General features: G+C 37.5%; 1 protein-coding gene across 2 annotated transcripts in view; it reads right to left on the bottom strand.

The window, feature by feature from the left end:
- TENM4 (teneurin transmembrane protein 4) overlaps positions 1-12,582 on the bottom strand; it is a 1,507,827-nt gene that overhangs the window by 768,351 nt on the left and 726,894 nt on the right. The window lies entirely within an intron of this gene.

Raw genomic sequence — 12,582 nt, 5'->3', positions numbered from 1 at the left:
TTTGGAAGTGTGCCTCTCTTAGTGAACAAAAACATCCTTTGAACTTTTATGAAAGTCTCAAGCATCTCAATTTCTTATATATCCTTAACTTAGAGAAGTCATGACTACTTGGCAGTCCAGGTTTCAGCTTAAGGCAGTGGATCCTGTGCTTGATCACAGGGATCATAGACTTGATCACAGAGATGTTGCATACATGGGATCAGACAGCAGACTGAGTGCTCAGCAGATCTGCATGTACTGTCAGCTTGCAGGGCACACAGTTTGAATAGCTGTAGTTCTGGTGTCCTATATGCACACGTGGGGGGACAGCTGCCTAAGCTCAAGATGTGTTAAAGAAGAACATTGATGTGAAAACTGTGGAGTGGCATGTCCAATTAGTAGGTTTGGGCACAGATCAGAGCAGTCAAGGAAGACGCTGAGACTGATGACACCCTACTAAACAGAAACCTTTAGTACCCTTGCCTTAAACTAGGACTGACTCAGATGTCTCCTTCTCCTGCCCGTAAGGGGTATAGGTGAAAGTCTTGATGAAAGTCTGCAATAAAGAAAATAACAGCAGATACAGCTTTGAAGGCTACCGTAAGCCATTGCCATTTAGAATGTTATTTAGAGAGACTAGTCTGAACTCAAAAGATATCATTCTACAATTTCCTTGTGATTCTAGTGCTTCATTTCCAGTTCTTTTCCCCAGGAGGCTGCGCCTGAATTGTATTCCGGGGGCAATTCAATAACTAGAATGCAAGCTGGGTCTTATTTTTGAAAATTAACATTTAACTTTAATTGTTCCTTCCCACACTACTTTGGAAATTATTCCTCTGTGCAAACTGAATCTGAATGGAAAAGGTCATACACAATTGTATATTTTGAAAAAAACAAAAAGACAGAAAGAAAGTCAGAACTCTAGCTCTAGTTTACCACCTTGTCTTCATCTTAAAAATAGCAATAAAAACAAAACAAACGTTGTCTGCTTGCCTGCTTTACATTTGAACTATACAAGGAAAGTTATATTGTTGTCTCTTGCTTTCCTGAAACGAAAAATAAGCAATTTACTCCTGTGTGGTTCAGAGGAAAATAGCCTTGAGAAAATGTTATTGATGTAGTATATTTATGTAGGGTTGCAAGACAAATTATGCCATCAGCAAATAAGGTCAGAGTAGCAGAGTGAATTACTGGCAAAAATAGGTTGCTTGCAAAGGACAAAGGTTGTTTTAACTGCATATAAACCTTGAAGCCAGATGAGAAAAAATAATAATAGACTCACTGTGGAATGTAATATTTTAAAGCTTCACAAAACTCTTAACTGATTTTTTCTATATGAATATTACCTCTTAAGGAAGGATGAATAATGTTGCATGAGTGAATATCTGCCTATGCTTTTTTGGAGCCTTTTTAAGTGTCTTCTGTGAAGTACAGAGAGACATCTTTACCCACCAGACTTTGGACCTTCACTTAAAAAAGGAAGAGATTTAACTTATAGACCACTTATTCTTTCTCATACTGTCCTAAAGAATTTAATGTAGTCTTTATCAGCCAGAGAGAAGGAACCCATCAGTTGATGCTGAACAACTATTTTGACCACAGGTATATACTCTGTATATAAGAGCACAGTATTTAGCTTCTAACAGCAGAATTCAATTTCTGGATACTTACCTTATGTAACTCTTCATCTACATGAAACTTGCTTAACACAGGTTTTGCTTTATCCAGGGCTGACAGTGCCTGCCAGAAAATGCTTATTTATTCTTACTACACTTGAACTTTTTCAATTGTTCATAAAAATGAGCTTTGAAGCTCATGAAGGTGGTTCTGGCCTGGCCATAATTAAAGCAGCAGTTCTTAAGAAAAAAAAAAAAAAAGAAACAAAACACCTGTCATATTAATTTGATAAATAATCTTGGACAACTTTCCTTTTTTGGAGTTGCCCTAACTGCTGAAACAAAACAACAAGCTGCCATTCAGCCATACATTTTCCATTTTGCTGACTCTCACTCCTACTATTGCAAAGTACCTGAATTTCAGTAGGAAAAAGGGACAAAGCCCTCATGAGTACCGGCATAAACAAAGCCACGGCTGTGTTTACAGCACTAATGATGCCTCAGGTCCATCTGCCCACAATGAGTACCACCTGAAGAGGATTTGTCCTTGAGACAGCTAATTGGAGTGGCCCAGAACAGAGCCTGAGAATGAGCTATCACTACACATGCAATTACTGTAAGTCCCTCGTCAAGTTCAAACCTCATCTCAAGCACTCAGGTTACATCTGGGCAGTTTTTCAGCTGTATCAGTACTAAATGGTGAGACTGCCCTACCAGCCTTGAGCCTGGCACCTCCTGTGGATGTCAATAGCTTCAGTGAGCAGTTTTGAAACATAAGCAATCAACAACTATTCTTTTGAAATAAGAATTTTCTCTTTCAAAACCTTTAAATATCACTGCAGAGCTAAACTATCCTGACAGTAAATTTCTGCAATATGGTCACTGATGTTAAACTGACAGTTACAGCTGCTTTCTCATATTTTACACTGCTCATTTTTAGCTTTCCAAAACTTTACTATGTAACTTCACCTCTTACTTCCTGAGGATGAAGAAAACTTTACCATTCTGCTTCTGCTTTCCCAAATGTTACCTCCTGAATAATACAAATGAACATTTGGATCATTTTCACCTAAGAAAAAAATAATCTGTGAAACAGGTCTCTGCCTGGAGGAAGAAGAGGTTTTTAAGCAGTGTGATTGAAAAGGAATTGTCTTCCTTTCACAGGAGGCAGATATATACTTCATAATTATCACAAAGGAAGTAGACCCAGAAAGTTCTGCTGTGGATCAGTAGTTAAAGCAATAGTTTGCAAGACAAGATTCCTCAATTACAAACATAGTCTATCTGTAACTCCTAAGTTAGCAGAAAATCTGTTCTTTTAGGGTCCAATTTTGGCATCTTTTAAAGATAATTTATGCCAACATAACTCAATTGATTCTGATGCAGCCACTTTCATGTTACATCAGTGAAAGTGAAATCAGGATATAAGTGCAGCCTCAGTTAACCAAGTAGATTCAATCTATAGATTACAGAGATCTATATGGGGGAAGTTACAGATGGAGTTTTTAATGTATTTTGCTAAAAATAAAAATAAAAAAATTATAATAATAACAAGCTTTTATTTTAAGAAAAAAAAAAAAGTAGGAACCACGTCACTGCTATTAGTTGACATGGCTTGGCTCAAAGAGGAATGTGTTGGACTCCTGGACTGATAGAATGCATCATTTTGAATTCAGTTTTGCATTCAAAATGCATCATTTTGAAACACTGTGCCTTCAAGCTGCATGCCATTCTGTCACCTGAAGGCAAATTAATTTGAGTCTACTTCCTTGATTGTAGCCCTAACAGGCCACTGTGATGCAGAGCTAAAAGATCTGAGATCACAGCACTCTCCTCCATCACATTGCATGCAGAGGGAACTGGAAGATATTGAAAAGCTGCTCTGTTAATGTTGTATGAAAGACAGAGTCAAGAGGCAACACAAATTAAAAGTAAAATATGGTTAAAACGACACATCTTGATACAGATAATCAAAAATTGTGCATTTTAATTCAGTGATGCCAAACTTTCAGCATGAATTCCATCTTGCAAATTTTAAAGTACTCTGGAAGACAAACTCTATGTGGGATGTGGAACTAACAAAACCCATTTTCTAGAGGTTTGTTTCTTAAATCCTATGCCTCAAAAAATCCTTAACACCCTCCTCGCTCCATAAGGGTCAAGATGATCTTTGGGGTGCTTTCTAACTCAAGCTATTGCATGGTTGATTACTTCCACAAATAAATGCACTCACACCTTTCACCAGCAACTATTAGTTTAGTATCTACATACTCAATTGTGTGTCACTACCTTTTCTTCAAGCAGGACTATGTGCTTGGCAGGGAGTATTTGTGTCTGATAAACCATGGGGTGCCACAGACAAATGAGTGCTGAGTTCATACTGCAGTTCATTTTCTCACTTGGACATTCACTTAAATTGTTTCTACAAACCTAAATTAAATGTGTGGGAATTTAATGTCTCTGAAATCTTTTACTGCAGTAACCAAAGAATTCAGGTGTATTGAGGTGAGGAAAATAATAATAATAATGGATAAAAGCAAAGAATGACTTTCTGTCTGCACAAGGCTTTCCTTTCCAAAACAGTTAGAGAGATATGACAGGAAACCACACATTTGCAAACATAGATTTATTTATTTTTTTATTTTAATCTATTTTTTTTTCTCTGTATAGAAGTGTTTGGATGCTCAGTTTGTTTTTAAAAAAATTAAACAAGAACTTTAAAAGGGTCAAACTTTTATTTGTACTACAGCTTCCACTAATTACCACTTAGCTAGGTTCTCATTTCTAATTGTCTTGATAGCAATGGGACTGATTTCTAGCACACTACTGGTCTCTTTGGGCTACATGTTTCCTGGAAAAGAGTTATATATATATCACAGTGGAGGAATCTGGCTTTTACTGGAAAAGAAAAGAAGCCCTGGTAGCAGGCGGACTATGCACCTTGATGTGAAAGTTGCTGTCTCATTTGCTTTGTTAGCTGCAATAAATTGTCACTGCAGAATACAAAAGTACTATTTGGTATATTTATTTTCCAAGTAAGGAGGTAAATGCATTACATATTTTACATGTGGCAAAGTAACAGCAGACAGACTGTCAAATAGATATTTAAAGTTTTGAATGACTAATCTTCTAAATGCCAGGCTCAGGTGTCTGTTAAAATTAGCCTTGTTTTGTTATCATTAGTATTATCATTAGTATTATTATGATGATAATGACCACACACCTGCTCAAGCAGCAGGCTAAATTGTTTTTGTCAGTCTTTAAATAAACACATAAAAGAAAATGATTTTAAGCCTATACTTCTTATCACCTCAGGAAGAAGTAAACTGAGATATGGATAGAGTGACAAGCTGCAAAGGAACAGGACATGAGCTCTGTAATGTTTCCAGTCTAGCATCCTCAAATGAAAACACAGAAAGGAAACATGAAGGACATGGGTTAGTGGGCATGGTGGCAATGAGTTGGACTAGATGGTCTTAACAGTATTTCCCAGTCCTAATGATTGTATGATTCTATGAAATATTTTAAGAGCTATTTGTATACTCAGACTGGGTTTACTGTTATATTAAGTATATGTATTTCCTTATATATGGGTGTATATGTATATGAAGTATGTATTGTACAACTTCGTGGCATGTTATAAGAATTCTGATAAAACATCAGATGAAAACTACAGAGGTGCCCTTATGGAAAGATTATATGTAACTGTGGAAGGTGAGCATTTATCACTGGTAAATAAGGGATAGTGAATTAGTTGTAAACAATGAAGCACCTAGAATCTGAAGACTGACAGCTTTATTTTAATGCTATGAAATAGTAAATGTAGGAGTGTCAATAAGGGAACTATGATCATTAAAAGAAAAAAATCTTTTTAGAAGAAGGCTAAGAGAAGCAACGTCTTTTATGAAAACTAAAGAAAGATTGTACTTCACAACACCGAAAAGGTATCTGTAATTTAAGTAATTGATTTCTGAAGGATTCAATAGCAGCCTACAGGTTTTTGAAATGGAAAGGGGTGATTACTCAGGCTGGGTATGGAATATCAGTTCTTGGGGAGTTACTAGACTGACCTCATCTAGTTGGATGGTAGTCTAACTTTGAGTAGAAATTTGAACCAGTGACCTTCGACAGCATTTCTATGGCTCAAAGAAGATAGAGCAATAGCTGTTCTCTGACCCATTATGCATATTTTAGAGGGAGACGGAGAAGACTGTCTGTTGAGGAATTAAGGATTAAAAAAAATGAAAAACATAGGAATGGTAATCATTAAACTAGGATATCACTGGGTCATCTAGCATTCATTTGCTAAGAGGACACATCATGTGTACTGAGTCACATGGTCTTGTAGTAACATTATTATACTGTCTTCCAGTTAGGGTTGAAGGGAAATTAATGGGCTTTCAAGGACAACAGTACCCGCCTAATGCTAAGCATACTTGACCAATACTTGACTAGCACCTGCTAAATTAATGTAAGAATATCATATATGTTTTTGCAGAATTTTAAGTAAAAGACAAGAGCAAGACACCAGTGCAGGGGACTTATATCTACATTGATCTAATGTGGAAGTGTGGGAGACTGAGTAAGCATCAGAGAAAGAAATGAAGCAGCTGATTACTTAAGTCTGAGCATTTTAAAACTTGATTAGACTTCTTTGTTGAAGATACTAATGAAACACACCTTTTGTGACATATTTACAAGGTAAAATGAAGAGAAGAGCCATGCAGGAGAGCATCTGATAGGGTGTGTTTAAATCTTCAGGACTTGTGTGTGTACAAAGCTATTAGGAAAATGTCTAATACAATATAAAACATGTTCACTGTGTCACCAGATTCAAGACTTGACTACTAGATTAGAAGTCATTCCCATTCAACTTCAAGCAATATTCTGAGAAAGGGAAAAGGTGGAGAATGAAACTTGAAAATGAAACCTCAAAAATGTGAGAACAATACTCTGATGTACAGAAAGCTGATATTCAGCTTTCCGCACTACCAAAGGAGCACAATGGCCTCTCAGAGATTTCTTTCCCCAGAGGCAAGGATTTCAATTTACACCAGGCTTCCAGAAATGATTCAGTAAAATATCACAAAGCTTCCAAACCCTCTGGGGTGGAACAAGCCCCAGATTAACTCCCATTGGGTTCAGGGAGAAAGAAGGTGATAATTAAAAGAATTAATTATGGGAATTATGGGAAGCAATGTACATTTATTGCAAATGTCTGATACTGGGAAAAGAGCAGCATTAGTGGCTGAAAAGTATATGAAATAATACCAATGGTAATAATTACCTTATCTCTGCCAGAAGATATACAGAATGAACAGAATGATTTAACTCCTATCCCATTTGCCAACATTAATAGCACAATATTTTAAAATCTATTTGTTGAAGAAACCCTTCGGATGATGTCATGTGATGACGTGATTCAAAGACTTTAAAGTACCTAATCTTTTCAGTTGCGCCATTGACAGAAAATGGGAGCTCCATATCAGAGAGGTACAATCTATGTGTAGCAATTAAGCAGAAGTGTTTAAGTGTCAAGGAACAGCCATTTCAAATGGCTGAAATCCTGCTCCTCCTGCTGCTGCAGCTGCTACTTCTAAACAGTAACCATAACCATGGTGGTGACGATGGAGGTAGTGATGAGAGATGTACTAAGCTACAGGAAAAAAAAAGTTCAACTAATGAAATTTGCCAAAGCAGTAGTAAAAAAACTGATGAAAGTTATAAGAGCTTTCTATATAAATAAAGTTCCTTTTTTCCAGCTGAGGTGGCAAAAATACTTAAGGAAAAAAACTATTTTTCCCATTTTAGGCTTCAGGAATGTGTTTTCAGTCTTGAAGTATTTGGACATGCAGACAATTGCTGACTTCAGGGGAAAGCTTTTGTGTCTGTGTATGTTCCTTTTGGGTATAAAAACCTCCAATATTTGTGTTCTGAGCAGTAGAAATTAGTCAGATATTTTTTAGTTCAGGAGCAAGGTGACAAAATAGCTCTCCAACAAAAAAAGTAAGAAAGGGAGCAGAGAATAACAAGGTGACTAAGATCTGCAGGAATGTGCATGCTACAACATCCAAAGCCTTTTTAGGGTGTAGTTTGATCACTTTGGTGGCGCATCTATTTCTTCATTCTGTCAAAATATTGTTAAATCCTGAGATCTCTAAAGAATTCCTTTGTTCTGACTGGTGCTAGACCAGGGAGAGAATAGAGTCTAAACTATAACACCAGATGGAAACAAATAGACTACAGGGACTTGCAGAACCTGAGCGGAATTTGTTTCTACTGGTATCTGAGGCTCTTTTGCCTCTTAGATGGTTGTTAGATGACCTTTGTGGTCTTTTTCCAAGCCAGTGCCACCCGAAAGTGACTTCATAGCTCTTCACAATCTTTCCCAATTCATTCAGTAAATATCCTTTCTTAGTGGCAACATCCATTGTTACTGAACTTTTCAAATTCTCCCCCCTTGCTCTCTTTCTTCTACTGTCTCTGTCTCATTTTAACACACCGAGAACCTCACACTTTCAGGTCGTATTTCTTAGACAAGCTCCAGTTTCTGCACCATTATAGCAGTGCTTAAAGCCTGGGATTTCTTCTGATTTCACAAACTTGAGATTTCTCCTGGCATTATAACATCCCTAGCTGGCACACAGTCAATGAACCCTGCTAATATAGCATCAATCCTCACTGGCCCTGGAGAAAGAAGAGTGCCGGGACTTGGCCAGAACACTACTGTGCTTGGCTTATTCCCAGCTGGAGTTGTTTAAAACAGTCCTCAGGCTGCTCTAATGTGTGCCAAAGACAGCTTGAAAGTCAGCAAGATGACTCCTTGAGCCACCCCATTTCCTACACCTTCTGTGCTTGATGGGCTCTGGGCACATCAGGCATTGGGGGCCAGGCACTTTCTCTGATCTGCTGCCACCAGCAAACGTCAGCACCATCAAAGCTTTCCGATATGCCTCTCGCTGTCATGCTGTTTGCCTTTGTTATACATGGGCAGACTGAGTTCTACGGGATCTAGAAGGACCTGAATTTCAACTTTCAGATATGCACAACATTCTTTTTACCAATATATTGGACCATTTTACTAAAATATTAGACCATTCTAGAAATAAAGTCTTGAACTTCAAACATGGCTGATGAATGTGTGTATACAAGCCACAAACACCCATTTTATTTAATTACATTAATCTCCACATGCTAATTTCTCTTTTCTTTTTATTAAACAGAGAACTGTTCGTCTGTAGAAACTTAGCAGTTATCTTCTTTCAAAGATGATCCACTGAGGAATAGGTGGTCAAATTGAGTTTGTGGAGTTTGAACCTTGTTTCTCATTACCTTGTATTAGGAAAGGTATTTAAAAAAGGATGTAAAACAGGATTGAAAATCTGTTGTCTGTTAGGGTTTCTATTCTCCATGTGTGCTCCATGTATGGATCTAAGCAACGACATAAAACAACTTAGAAAATATTCAAAATCCGTTAATTCTCCTTCACTACACTCATCTGATTTATTCCTCAGATCTGCCAAGATCAATATGAAAAGGTTAACTTTAAATGGAAAAAAGTTCAGACACTGAGCCATCACCATGACAGTGTCCATTTCCCATGCTGACTTGAAACTGCACATGCCTGCCTGGCAGCTTCACTGACTTAGCATGGGCAGAGAACGTGCACTGAGCATTGCTGGAAACGTTTATTCTGAACAGCACAACAGGTGGGATTTTGTTTTGTTTTGGTTTTTTATTTTTTATATAGTTTTTTTTTTGTTGTTGTTTTTTTTTTTTTTTGTTTGGTTTGATTGTTTTTTTGTTTTTGCTAAGGAACTTGGCTTGTTTTTCCTGAAATTCAACCTTCTCTTTGAACTCAAGGATTAATCTTATTTTGCCAGTGGATTTTGGCAGCTGTAATTGTGTAGTTTTCGTGGTTTAGATTTTTCATCTTTGTTTTGATTTGATTTTAGTAAACCCACAAGTGTTTCTATATTAGTACACTAATTCAGGCTCTGTTCTATGAATAAACATATTCAAAGGTAGCACTGTAGTCTGATAGCTAATAGTACTAGAGACATTAAGAGCTGTCTAATGCTGTGACTCATTCTCTTGCTTCACAGACTTTCTTCAGGTCATGGACTGTAAATTTTTCAGAGCATGGATCTTACCTCTATTTGTTTTTGAAATATTCTATGCATACACAACACTGGGAAAAATGATGGCTTGTGACAAATAAGATCTAATATTCCACAAGGTGCTAAAATCCAACATCCATTATTTCTCCAAATAGGCTTTTGCCAGAAAGTATCTGTACCTTTTAATAGGATATTTGCATTATTCACTGAAGCAGTCTTTTATATATATTTTTGGGAGGGTTGGACTCTATGATTTCTTGAGGTCCCTTCTAGCCCCTGCAATTCTGTGATACTAGTTTTAAAAAATATCATTTTATTTTTTTTTAATTATGTTTATACCTTTTTTTTTTTTCTTTTTTTTTTTTTTTTTTCCTATCAGCCTGTTCTCATTCTCTTTATTTCATTCCTCCACCCACAAGAAACACCCCTGAGCTCTCACTCTGGTTTACCTTTGAATCCTTGTTAATACATTTGCCCCATATTCACCTTCAACACAAATATACACTTAATACTTCTACATAATAGCACTTTGAAAAAGGACAAATAAACTAATGAACAAAAATTTAACGAGGGTTAACCAAACACACTGGCGTTTACCTCCTAAAGACCTAAATCTCAATTCAGAACTGGCACATCATTGTGTGTTTACATACCACAGTTTGCACAAAAAGATTCCAAATGATTTTACAACAAACAGTGTTAGCATTTGGGGGCAATGTATTACTTGAAAGACAATTATCAAATAAAATATTGAAAAGAAGTATTGACAGAAGACTCTTCCATTGCTTTTCTGTACAGAATAAACTTTTAAGCCAGAACAGAACAGATCTACTGGGACTTGAGAAGGCTCCCCAGAGAAATGTGGTCCTGCAAAGTTTTAAGCAGGCAGTGGAGGACTTGTCAGATGCCATCTACTTTCTGTGACAGGCAGAAGCTTAACTTTGATTGCAAAAGGAACAAATACAGATGAGAGAACAGTCTGAAAGAAGCCTTGAACTGGCTGTACATCTGCATATATATTACTCTCCTTTTGTTATCAGTTGGGTCCTGAAATTCCTCGTGTTGCTATCTGGTGAGAGGAGTTACAAGTCAGCATAAGCCTGGCTGTGTGCATACCTTAGCAGACACAGCCAAAACAAAGGAAGGATCTGCTGTAAAGCAAGGGAAATAATTATGAGGTCCTACATAAATACATTCTTTTTGGTACAAAGAAGTTTGTGCCCTGGGTCAGAACGGTGATTCATTGTATGTAGAATCTGGTCTCTGGCAAGCAAACACACTCATTCTTTGAGGAAAATATAAGAAGTCCCTGACAGTGTAACTGTATAATAGCTAATGCTTAAGATTCTGCCCTAAAGCAGAAAGTTTGTATCCAGCCAGAAGAGAGATGCTTACACAGCTTGGTTTTGCCCCCACATAACTTCAGAAGGCACTCAAAGAACACCCTCAGCAGAGAGCTGCGTATTATACCTAGTCCCAGATCTGATTTTCTAGCAACAAATGCTCCAATTGTCCTTACATCATATTCTATTTGCTTCCTCTCCTTTTCACAGTTTGTTCCCTTAATTTTCTTTTATACAATCATAGAAACATTAAGGTTGGAAAAATCCTCTAAGAGCATCTAGTCCAACTGTCAGTCCAACCCCGCTATGCCAAATAATCATGCCACTCAGTGTCCTATCTGTGTGGTTCTTGGATGCCTCCAGGAACAGTTTCTCTATCACCTCCCCAAGCAGGCTGCAAATTACCATTCTTTCTGAGAAGAAATTGCTCCTAATTTCCAACCTGAACCTCCCCTGGCAAAACTTAAGGCTGTTCCCTCTTGTCCTATTGCTGTTGCTTGTGGGAAGAGACCATTTTACAAGTTACGATGCTTTAAAAAGTGCTTTACCTTCCCTGTGCTATTTGTTGCTTTGTGTTTCTAGCCTATATTAAACATGTCTGAATGCAAGCTCTGCTAAGGATTGACATTGTGAGTCCTGTTCTCACGTCCAAGAGAAAAATGTAACATTAGCTCATACCATGATTATAAATAATAAGACAGATGAGGCAGTTGAAAGCTTCCATCCACCATGAGAAATAATAAGAAATTACTTCTTGTAAGTAATTAAACATAGTCATGCAGTGTGTCTGTGCTTCATTTCAAAGAAAAAGGCCATAGAGAAAAGTGAGATCATGGGACTTAGTCACATAATCTCTATCTGACTGTAGCCAGTGTGCCTTTTGCACTTACTGGAGAAATAATAGTAAGCTGCACATAAGAAATCCTTCAAAAAACCCCTTCTACCTGAACTTAAGAATGGGAAGAGACAGCAACAAAATGCTGAAACAACTCTGTTTTGACAGCAGTGACGCAAGAAGACTGTTAACAGGGAGCATAAAATGGGGAAAGATAACTATCACCTTACAGAGATGCTTTTGTGTGTCTGTTTTGCATGGAATACCCTGAACTGGACAAGCAGCAGTGCTCTGAGTGCTAGAGGAAAGAATATTTCGTTCCTTGGAATAATTATACAAGAATCTAGAATCATAGAATATCCTGAGTAGGAAGGGAACCACAGAGATCACTAAGTCCAAATTCTTGCTCTTCACAAGACCACACAAAAAATCAAACAGCATTTCTAAGAGTGTTGTCAAAACACTTTTTGAACTCCATCAGGCTTGATGCTGGGATCATGTACCTAGAGACCCAGATCCTGGCCACCCTCTCCATGAAGAATCTAACACCTACCTGACCCTCCTCTAATGCAGCTGCAGGCCATTCCCTCAAGTTCTGTTGCTGTCTCTAGAGAACATAGATCAGTTCTGCTCCTCTATTGCCCTGTAAGGAGATGCAGGTCACCATCAGGAGTTTCAGTTTATTATGA

The sequence above is a fragment of the Coturnix japonica genome, chromosome 1, assembly GCF_054131305.1.
Source record: "Coturnix japonica strain WE chromosome 1, WE-NBRP24, whole genome shotgun sequence".
NCBI classification, from domain to species: Eukaryota; Metazoa; Chordata; class Aves; order Galliformes; family Phasianidae; genus Coturnix; species Coturnix japonica.
Note: the sequence above shows the minus strand (reverse complement) of the source record. Positions and strands in the feature narration are given on the sequence as shown.